This window comes from Erpetoichthys calabaricus, chromosome 4, assembly GCF_900747795.2.
Source record: "Erpetoichthys calabaricus chromosome 4, fErpCal1.3, whole genome shotgun sequence".
Taxonomy (NCBI): Eukaryota; Metazoa; Chordata; class Cladistia; order Polypteriformes; family Polypteridae; genus Erpetoichthys; species Erpetoichthys calabaricus.
Window position 1 is genome coordinate 189,371,773 of NC_041397.2, and position 12,007 is coordinate 189,383,779.

The 12,007-nt window shown below is 39.6% G+C and overlaps 1 protein-coding gene across 2 annotated transcripts in view; it reads right to left on the bottom strand.

Moving 5' to 3' along the window:
* Window positions 1–12,007, bottom strand: part of tmco3 (transmembrane and coiled-coil domains 3) — a 124,552-nt gene that overhangs the window by 59,807 nt on the left and 52,738 nt on the right. For both annotated transcript variants that reach the window (XM_028800068.2, XM_028800065.2), the window contains exon 2: window positions 2,665–2,764. The gene's annotated coding sequence lies outside the window, so the exon portion shown is untranslated. The remainder of the gene's footprint in view (window positions 1–2,664; window positions 2,765–12,007) is intronic.

Below are 12,007 nucleotides of genomic sequence, written 5' to 3' on the forward strand. Positions count from 1 at the left end.
GGACAGAGCCGACTATACTTCCTTAGAAGGCTGGCGTCCTTCAACATCTGCAATAAGATGCTGCAGATGTTCTATCAGACAGTTGTGGCAAGCGCCCTCTTCTACGTGGTGGTGTGCTGGGGAGGCAGTATAAAGAAGAAAGACGCCTCACGCCAGGACAAACTGGTGAGGAAGGCAGGCTCTATTGTTGGCATGGAGCTGGACAGTTTAACATCTGTGGCAGAGCGACGGGCGCTCAGCAGGCTCCTATCAATTATGGAGAATCCACTGCATCCACTAAATAGTATCATCTCCAGACAGAGGAGCAGCTTCAGCGACAGACTGCTGTCACTGTCCTGCTCCACTGACAGATTGAGAAGATCTGTTCCTCCCCCAAACTATGCGACTCCTCAATTCCACCCGGGGGGGGGGGGGGGGGGTAAACGTTAACATTTAACATTATACAAAGTTATTGTCTGTTTTTCACCTGCATTATTATTATTATTATCAATCTTTAATTTAATATTATTTATTGTATCAGTATGCTGCTGCTGGATAATGTGAATTTCCCATTGGGATTAATAAATTATCTATCTATCTATCTATTTAATTACATACGCATATATGTAGTAAAGCGGTCTCGTTTTGTGGAGACGCGATTCCGTTGCCTTTGCTGACACCGACTGCTGGCAGAGTGGAGCACAGCAACTTCAGCCCTGCGCCCTGCGTCCATATCCAGTTTACTCCGTGTAGTTTGGACGTCTGGGGATTCCATACTGTAATACTGTAATGTGATTCACATATGCGCTGAATCCTCTCGTTTTTGTTTTCTCTGTGGACGCTGCTGCATTTGACTCTGGGGCGGGCGCCAAACTGAATGACCATTATGTGATCTACATTACTGGCACAGTGGATTAGAGCAAGTCTAGTTTACAGGTGGCGGGCTTGTTGCAGTGCGCGTGACATCCGGTTTACAACCTTCTCGTTTCTGTGTTTTCTGTGCAGTGCGACAGTGCGCGAGCGCCTCAATGTGCCCAGCGTCCATATCCGGTTTACAACCTTCGGTTAGTAAGATGGATAATTTATTATACATTTTAAAAACCACTACATTAATTTAATAATAGAACAGCTGCTGAAAACCAAGACAGAATGCCCTTTCTTCTCATATGAATCAAACACTTGTTGACCTTTATAAAAGAAAGAAAAACATTCGCCCACAGTTTCTATTGCAGTTTTAAAGAATCAGTGTGGTAAGTTGGTTGAAGTGTTGCAGAAATAAATACTGACAGAGGTTTACATTCACTAATAATAAAGTGTCTTCAAATTTAAAAACAGGCGCGCCAACCTGTAGGTCAAATATTTAAGTTACAATAGCCGCTATGGCCTATTTTATCAGAAGAAAATGCACCCTTTTGCCATTTGCTTCTCATAGAACTAACCATTATTACAGGGAAAGACCATTATTACTAGAATTTCCTTCAGTATCTGTTACACATAGTAACAGTCTGAACTGTAGATATTTATCAATATTACTATACTCACAAATAAAGTATGCCAAAATTGACTATTATCCCATGATGCTTAATGATGTGGTTTGTTTTACTGTATTTTTTTTTGTATTGACAAACACTTGTAGACCAGAATCAGTGGGGTCCATTGCCAAAAAAAAAAACAAAATTAAAGATAACTAAAAAACACTAAGACCAATTAAAACTATTCACGGATTCTTAATAAATGCAAACAGATATACAGTGATCCCTCGCTATATCGCGCTTCGCCTTTCGCGGCTTCACTCTATCGCGGATTTTATATGTAAGCATATTTAAATATATATCGCGGATTTTTTGCTGGTTCGCGGATTTCTGCGGACAATGGGTCTTTTAATTTCTGGTACATGCTTCCTCAGTTGGTTTGCCCAGTTGATTTCATACAAGGGACGCTATTGGCAGATGGCTGAGAAGCTACCCAACTTACTTTTCTCTTTCTCTCTCTTGCGCTTTCTCTGATCCTGACGTAGGGGGTGTGAGCAGGGGGGCTGTTTGCACACCTAGACGATACGGACGCTCGTCTAAAAATGCTGAAAGATTATCTTCACGTTGCTACCTTCTGTGTGCAGCTGCTTAGTGAAGCTTCGCATACTTAAAAGCTCGAAGGGCACGTATTGATTTTTGCATGTTTGTTTTTCTCTGTCTCTCTCTATCTCTCTCTCTTTGCTCCTGACGGAGGGGGTGTGAGCTGCCGCCTTCAACAGCTTTGTGCCGCCGGTGCTTCGCATACAGCCCTATTGATTTGTTTGCTTTCTCTGTCTTTATGACAGTCTCTGCTCCTGACAAGCACTCCTTTGAAGAGGAAGATATGTTTGCATTCTTTTAATTGTGAGACAGAACTGTCATCTCTGTCTTGTCATGGAGCACAGTTTAAACTTTTGAAAAAGAGACAAATGTTTGTTTGCAGTGTTTGAATAACGTTCCTGTCTCTCTACAACCTCCTGTGTTTCTGCGCAAATCTGTGACCCAAGCATGACAATATAAAAATAACCATATAAACATATAGTTTCTACTTCGCAGATTTTCTTATTTCGCGGGTGGCTCTGGAACGCAACCCCCGCGATGGAGGAGGGATTACTGTATCAATTATTTTAAAATGAGGGTTAACTATTATGACATACTGTACCTTGATACTTACAGTCACTCATTTTCCAAATAATTTTCTCACTTGATTGTCACAAGGATTTTGGCAGATAGTTTTCAAATGAATGTGCTGCCATCTTTGCTTCAGTTAGCATCTGGACAAAGAAAAATAAAAATAAAGAATAGAAAAAAAATAATCATTTAAGAGCTAAATTATTAATCTGAAAAGCATGAATTTACTAAAGTACATTAATCGTAGAAGTATTAAGATTAGATAAAATTAAAAAATCAACTAGAGGGTTTTGCCCCCTGCTTGCTTCGCTCAACAACCCCCGATCCTGCACTACGTGACAGCCACTTCGCATCTCTGCCGCTTGCGTATGTGGATTTCACTTTCACCAAACAACAAATCTTTTAATACTCACAGATACGACTCTTCATTGGGAAGAAACACTTCTTCTCCCTGATTGTAACACGAATTAGAAGATCTACAAGTCTCAGACTTAAAGTTTAAATCCAAACAATATACTCAATCTCTTTTCGCTGTTCCGTTATTTTACAAAGTAATAATTTCCGTTTGTTTGTGCTAATGTGATCTTTACTAACATTCTTTTGAGACTTTTGAATTTTAGTACTTGCATTAGCTCTGCATGTGTATCGCGCCAATGTTTTTGAACCTCTTTACGACGTTCTACTTTGTCATCTACTTTTTGTCATTTATTTCCAGCCCCGGGCATGGTTAAATCTCTTGGCACAAAGTCTTGTCTCTCGGGACTTGAAAGTATCTCTCTGAAAAAGTCACATCTCGTCTTGTCCCAGGATTTTCTTATATAATAGAGAGATATTAATTCCAAAGGGAGATTTCATTAAGAACATATCTTCAAATCACTTCTTGCAAAACTGACATTAAAACATACAAGTCTGAATTGAACTGTTTTACTTTTTTCAGAAAGTTAATTTTATTTCAATGTTCACCTATCACCTTTATCTTCACTTTTGGGGAACTGGGACTGCAGTTACTAAAATCATTCAGAACTACATTTCCTGATATAACAAGTTTTTAAATTTAAATTTCCAAGTCTAAAGTGTCACTGTAATTTGCTTAATGACTGCACTTCAATTGTTTGCAATGAAGTGAAGCAGTCATTGCAAGACAAAGCACAACAAAATGGCAAATGGCAGTTCACAGAGTTCCCTTGAGATTGTTTTTTTCTAAATTACTCATGAATTCAAAGTTCTATTTATAGCCAAAGGAAAAGCATGGAAATGTATTTAAAATGACAATCAATTTTTTTGAATTAGTAAAAGCTATTATCCTATAACCATCAAATTGATAAAGTATGGAAATTTGAAAAATAGATGGAGTTGGTCTTGTCCTTTGTAAGAGATGGACGTCTAGACCGAGCTCAGTTAGCAGCAGTGTTATTTTTTTTTCTTTTTAACTATCATCCTAAGGTATCCTGTATTTACTCATTCAATAGGATTTAATTACATTACACGCAAGTATAAATAAGCATAAGCAGCAAACAAAGGGCTCACAGAGAAAAAGAAAAGGAAAAAGATAAGGCAGCTAAAGTTCCATCAAAGTCTAATCTGGCTTCTAGTTCATGGTACGGCCTGCTAGAAACTGACCTGAAACAGACAGGTGAAGGTATAGATCTGCCAGGACCGGATGCTGCAGTAACAGCCACAACCAAGAGGATAAGTGGGAGTGAAACTGCAAGTGAGGCAGGCAAGGAAAATGTGTCGATTCAAGAAGGATTACTGAAACCAGAGTCTGGCCTTTTTATCCATACTATCAACTACAGCCAATACCCTACATGAGGATAAGGATATAAACAAGAAAAATGAGAAACCGCTTCAGGATAGAAAAGACCTGGGGCCTCATGTATAAACGGTGCGTACGCACAGAAATGTTGCGTACGAACCTTTCCACGCTCAAATCGCGATGTATAAAACCTAAACTTGGCGTAAAGCCACGCACATTTCCACGGTAACTCATTCCTTTGCGTACGCAATTTATCCACCCGGTTTTGCAGACTGGCGGCACCCAGTGTCAAAGCAGTGCTACTGTTCCTGTGTGATCACCCTTTCTTTCTTAAATCCACATTCCTGGCGCGGCTTTATAAATACACTGAAATTAACTGCATATTGTTTATTAGTGTAATGCATCTGATTGTAATTAACCTGTAGCAATATAATGGTCCAGGGAATAGCCATAGTATTCCAAATACCATAACTGCTTTAGCGTTGTAACTCTCACTGCATCTTCTTTCAGCTGATCCCGTTAAGGGTTGCCACAGCAGATCATCTTTTTCCACATTACTCTCACTGCACCACTCTGAGTATTTATATCACTGTATCTGAGTGGGAAATCACAGCAGCAGCTGATTGGAAAGAGAATTATCGGTACACAGCATGAAGCAGATGCTGCCTGAGCCACAGCAAACGCTTTAGTCCCTGTACGGACTTCGCGGTTTAGAAACAGTTTCATCCCAAGAACTCTAAACGCACTAAATCAGTCCATCAAGTGCTCCTTGTAGAACTGTTTGTACTTATAAGTACAATTACCCCACTGTAAACTTGCACTACAGTTATAATATTGCACAACCTGCGCCACTTTATAAAGCGCGTATTTACATGTGATGACGGTATTCATTTCTAAGACGAAATGCAGCAAAACATGTTGATTATATTATACAGATAAAACTTTAACTTCATTTAAATAATCTGTATTGTTAATAATTAAACATGTGAGGACACGGTGCCGCAGCGCTAGCTAGTTCAGTAATTGTTCCTGCCTTGCGCTGTATTCTTGCTGGTGCTGACGCGACACTGGAAAGATAGACGGATATAATAATTAAACACGTACTACTAAGATATTTCAATGTTCCTTAAAAGTTTTGAAGAATCGAAGTTCTAAGATTACAGATGGCTTCACGTCTATTACATAGCTTATTGTGTGGCGATTGAGTTTTTGCAGAAAGAAAAGTAAGGACAGGAATTGGAGGTTAGTACGTTTGAAAGAGACAGTACTGCTGTGATAAATTATTTCATTGAAGGTTGCGCATGGCGCAGCAAGCCTCTTGCGTGAGACATGAACAAGCACTGCGCCACCATGTTCCCATGTTTAATAACATGCTTTCATTCCTATCATCATGAAAAAGATATTACGTATACATCTCAGTATTTTAATTATTCAGAGAGCTGTAATATCACGAATGTAATGGATTATGTGTCCTGTCGGAGAAAGAGAAAGCCCGTTTAAAAAGAAGGTAGTGATTCATACACATAGAGCACACAGAAGATCAAATACAGAACAAAGCATTTAGCATGCCACTTTAGTTACAATGGGATTTGAGAAACTAGTAAATTAAACGATTTTAAGATGAAGTTTATAATGTTCTACTTTAATGGCAAAATAAACTACGTGATTAAAGTGGAAATTTCGAGATTAAAGTTGACATTTCGTGCTTTTTTCCCCACTGTGTGCCTTTTTTTTGTCAGTACCCTAATAAGCTTTCATATGACACTCAGACGGTGGGCTACGACTCGCTTTTTCACGGCGACTTTGATATGTGATTTCTTTTTTATTTCGGGCACTGTGTGACTTTGTGAAGTTGAGCCTTCGAGTTTCTCCGACACTCTGTCACTCGATCAGCTTCCTTTTGTTGATTATACCACTGTTTAAACCAACAAATAGTACGTTTTTCCTTTGCCTCCACTTGGTATTCGCTGAAATTCTTATATTTTCTCCCGTGCTTTTCCCATTGTCTTTTCACAGAAGGCTATTTATATTGATTTGCATATTCAAAGAGGCGTAATTCTGGGAGGAGTTGGGGCGGGACAGAAGGCGCGTGCACGTGCGTTACTTTTCACGCAAATCGGGATTTATGTAGTAGAAGAACGTGAAAGTATGCGTGCGCACAGATTCCTGCATCTGGATTTTTCTGTGCGTACGCACAATCCCGCTTTTGTGCTTACGCCATGTTATAGTGTGAGTTCTACGCACGGCGTTATACATGAGGCCCCTGGATTTTACTACAAACTTTACAGAGATTCTAGAAAAAAAAATGGAAGAAAAAATATAAGAAAATACAAGTAAGTTACAAAGTAAAATTGGAGTACTTACTGCTCAGCTTGAAGATGTTAAGCAAACGTTTACAAATTATATTGAGATAGTTGGGACAATCGACATCTTCTATTGCCCAAAAAGCAACAGCTGCAAAATCAGAATGCAAAGTGCTTACTGACAAACTGGCTGTGCTGGCAAATAGGTATAGAAGGAACAACATCAGAATCTGAGGTCTTCCTGAAAAACATCGAAGTCCAAACCCAGTGAAATTCATAGCTGAACTATTCACTAAAATAACTGGAGAGGACTTTAAATCGGACATCGAGATTTCAGCAGCCTACCATATATGTGGATCGAACGCCTCAAGACTGAGAAGCCTGATTGTCTGTTTCGACAAACTAAAGGTTAAAGAAAACCTGATGTCTCTTCTCAGACTGAAAGAAGAGATTACAACTGAAAATAACCCACATTCATATGTTCCCAGATTTCTCCCCTGCTACAGCTGCTAAAAGCACTGCATTCTACAGTATTAAACAGTATCTACATAGTGCTGAAATCAGATATAGCCTCTTGTACCCTGCCAAATTGAAAGTGGTTATTGAAGATTAGTTTTACTTTTTTAGCTATCTGGATGAAGCAGAAAAAAAAGCTAAGAAGAATGATCTGGACATCCTTTTGAAACATGATTATGAGTCAAACTGTGTTTTGGTAAGGCAAAGAAGATTTTGCTTGCAACCTGCAACTTGGAGAGTTTGTAACTCCACATTTGCCGTAAGTATATGTTTTATTTCTTTTTTGGCTACTTTTTTTTTTTTTTAAACTTCAATTATAATATTGAAATTTGTTCCATCAATTATATGTACATTTGGCAACCACAAAACAGCCTGCTATTTATAGTGTGTTTCTTTTCCCACATCATAGCCTTGGTTATTTGTATTGGAAGTGTTTAAAATCATATCGGGCGACACGGTGGCGCAGTGGGTAGCGCTGCTGCCTTGCAGTTAGGAGACCCGGGTTCACTTCCCGGGTCCTCCCTGCATGCAGTCTGCATGTTGTCCCCATGTCTGCATGGGTTTCTTCCAGGTACTCCGGTTTCCTCCCACAGTCCAAAGACATGCAGGTTAGGTGCATTGGCGATCCTAAATTGTCCCTGGTGTGTGTGTGTGTGTGTGTGTGTGTGCCCTGTGGTGGGCTGGCGCCCTGCCCAGGGTTTGTTTCTTGCCTTGCGCCCTGTGCTGGGTGGGATTGGCTCCAGCAGACCCCCGTGACCCTGTAGTTAGGGTATAGGGGTTGGATAATGGATGGATGGATAAAATCATATCCTAGGTTTATTGTATTTGGACAGTACTGTCATAAGATATCTCACTCTTAACTTTTTCTACACTGCTGCTGGGGGGGTTCTTTATCTTCTGGACGTGCTCTGTCTCTTGGTATGTCAGAGGACAGGGACTTCATGAAGTGTGGTCTGCCTGACTTGGGCCATAAATGTTAACATAACAATATGCCATAACACCTGGCAATAAAATAAAATCAAGTTCAATGCTATCATATGTAAACATGTGCTACCTTAACTTAAAACTACAAAATGTCAACAAAAGTTCAGAAGCAATGTCTCTATAACCAAACCGTGAAGTTAGTGAGCTGTATTGCCAATGGTCTCAATCATGAATTAAAGAGAAACAATGTATTCTCTCACTTAACAGGTCTAAATGTCAAAATGGTGTTTTTACAGGAGACTCACTTAATAAGTAAGGATGAGTTTTTGTTGCAAAGTGAGTGGATTGGCCAAATTTTTCACTCCACCTATACAAAGAAAGCTAGGGGCATGGTAAACTTAATAAATAAAATTATTCAATTTGTACTGTCAGACGTAATATCTGATCCTACAAGGCGATATGTCATGGTGATGGGCAATTTACTTAATACTTAAGTGATTTTGATAAATATCTATGCATCTAACATGGACGACAGAGATTTCACCCAAAATGTATTTCCATCTATTCCTAAAGTGAACACCCATAAAATTATAATGGCCAGAGACTGTAATTGTGTTTTAAATTCATACCTGGGTAGCCCTTCAGTTACAGCAGTGATAACATCTAATACTGCAAAAATAATTCCACAGTAATTGATTACAACTTATGATTCAAAAACCTCCATGAGCCTGATAAGAGTATATTCCTTCTTCTCACAAGTACATCTTTGCTAGTAGTAGTACATACAGAAAGCAACTGTCAAAGGAGGTGTTAGAGTGATTGATGACTTTAAGCCCCGCCCCAAATATGAAAATATGAAAATATGATTTATGAAAATATAAAAATATGAAAATATAAAAATATAAAAAATATGAAAATAGGAGTTATGAAAATATAAAAATATAATTTATGTAAATATAAAAATATGAAAATTTATGAAACTATAAAAATATGAACTATACCCCACCCCTGGGGGGTTGGACCACCGTCATAATTGATCATCTCTAAACCACACCTTTTAGGGTGGGTCTTTCGTAAACCGGACACCTATCACGCCCCATTAACAATACTCACGCCCCCGAGGTACGCCTTTATCTCTCAATCCGCCTATAGGGTTAGGGGTGAGGCGTGTCTCTCACCCCCGACTATGGGAGGAGACGAAAGAGCTCTTGTATAAAATTCTAGTCATTTAGTGAAAATGCCACGACACACACAAAAGCAAACAGAATGGACGGTCTTGTGAACGCTCCTAAGAAACTGAAAGCAAACAGGGTGTCCAGAAGAACGTTACGGGAGTTACGGGAACCACGCTTCAGCTCAGTCTGGTACGATTCTACCTGTCATGGCTGTTTCATAGATCACCCCAGCCAGACGCAGCATACGTGTCTGTTTGAGCCTGACTCTGTTTATCGGGTTGGCCGCTTTCAAGAGGTTCTGACTGTTTTCCGCAAACCTTGGCTCAGGAGCCTGGTCATAAAGACTCTGGGTTGCTTCAACATCTTTCCGCCTTTTCACAAAGTTCATTCATTTGTGCAAAATGCTGTCGATGAACTGGAAAAAGAACATTCTATTAGCAAAGCCATTGTACAAGCCTTTCACAACATGGACGATCCCTCTTACTCAAAAATACGTGAAATAGCCGATGCTTTCTCTAAAAGACATTTTTCTGTACCGAACACGACCGATGCACCTTTGGGGTTTTACGGGGAGTACGACTTAGAAAAATCAGACGAAGTGTCTGCACTCAATGTTCCTGTGATATGAAATGTTTTAATCATGTTTTTGTTTAATACTGCTGTTTTGAAATTTTAATAATGTTTTTAATCATGCTGTTTTGAAATTTAAACAATGTTGTTTTTAAAATTAACAATAAAGACTCATTTGATTTTTAAACCATTGACATTTTTCTTTTACTGTCGGCAATGGAGGGTTACTTGAAAAAAGTTTATTATAACCCGGCAAATCCTGGTAGCTTTGGGGGAAAAGACTCTTTGAAAAGAGCTCTTGAGGTTTCGGGTCAGAAAAGTAATGACCAACAGGTGTCGGATTGGTTATCCGGTCAATATGCTTATACAATTCACAAACCCGCTAGAAGGCATTTTAGGAGAAATAAGGTTTATGTATCCGATATAGACTCGCAATGGCAGATGGATTTAGCGGACATGACAAATGTGTCCAAGCATAATCTGGGTTATAAACACTTGTTAACCTGTATCGACGTACTTTCTAAGTACGCGTGGGTACGACCCCTGAAGAACAAAATGGGTAAGGAAGTGACAAGAGCCTTCCAAGACATTCTGAGCGCCGGTCGAACTCCAAAGAAGCTCCAGACCAATAAGGGCAAAGAGTTTTTCAACCAAGATTTTCAAAAGCTGATAAAGAAGATCGGAATAAAACATTTCACCACAGGAAACGAATTAAAGGCCTCTGTGGTGGAGAGATTTAACCGCACACTAAAATCTAAAATGTGGAAATATTTCAGCGCTTATAACACGAGAGCCTACATCGATAAATTGCCAGATCTAGTATACTCTTACGACAAAAGTTATCATCGAAGCATAAAAATGGCTCCTTCCGATGTTAACACATTAAATTCCTGGAAAGTTTTCAAAAACTTATACGGCGTAGCCAGCCCACCGGGTCCGCCGTTGTTTAAGTTCAAAGTAGGAGACACAGTTAGGGTGTCTAAAACCAGACATCCTTTTGAGAAAGGTTATGAACAAACATTTTCAGATGAAATCTTTACCGTATCTGAACTTGTACCTAGGGAACCGGCGGTGTACAAACTGGTACAAACGATGGTGAAGAGATTGTAGGATCCTTTTACGACCCTGAATTACAGAAAATTAAAGTCGGATCCACAGACGTTTACAGGATTGAAAAAATACTGGCTAGGAAAGTTAAGAATAAAAAATGACTCATTTTAGTCAAATGGCTCGGCTGGCCAGAAAAATTTAACAGCTGGATACCGGAGAGCCAAGCCCAAGATGTTCAATAAAATCCAGAACGCTCCTAATCGACTCTTCATTCTCTAGCGGTATACCATGGAGCGCAAAAGTTTTTTTGTGACTCTACCGAGCAACGCTTCCTCAGACATTTTCCCTAACAACACAATTTCCAATTTCACGACGAAGCTTGCTAAACCCATAGAATTAGAAGGTTCTTGGGAAGTCGGTCTAGCCGAAATTCAGTACCCACATATGTGGAATACCATAGACAAACCAGATAACAAATTCTACGTTTCAGCTCCAGGGGTAAAAAAACATTACTACATTCCATGCAGATATTACGAAGGTATTCACGACCTACTGTCTTTTATGAATTCGACAACCTTAAGCCTGCCCACTTTGACAGATGTTGCAGCTGGATTTGTCCCTTCCGAGAGCTCTGTGAAATTCAGTTATAATGCTGTGGAAAGAAAAGTCTACGTGGTACCGGGTGAAAAGGATGAAACTTATAAGGCTCCTTTCCCCGCCGACATCAGGGCCGGCTTTTACACTTTGTACGTGTACGGGGATATGGTATCTCATCAGAGAGTCGGAGACAGCTACGTACCCCTTTTGAGGTGTGTTCATATAGAGGATCAGGCTAATAAAATTACAACCATCACATATGACAAACCGCATTATGCCCCAGTCAGCAAGAATCATTTTGACACAGTGACTATTGAAATAAAGACGGACCAGAACAAAAACGTGCCATTTCAGTTTGGTAAGGTGATAGTGAAGTTGCATTTCAGACCCGTCAGGCATTGTATGCATGACCGAAACAATGAGGACTTACCAGGACCCGACACCTTACATCCAATATTATCAGACCCAAGCAGGTAACGGCTTACCGGGGTTCTC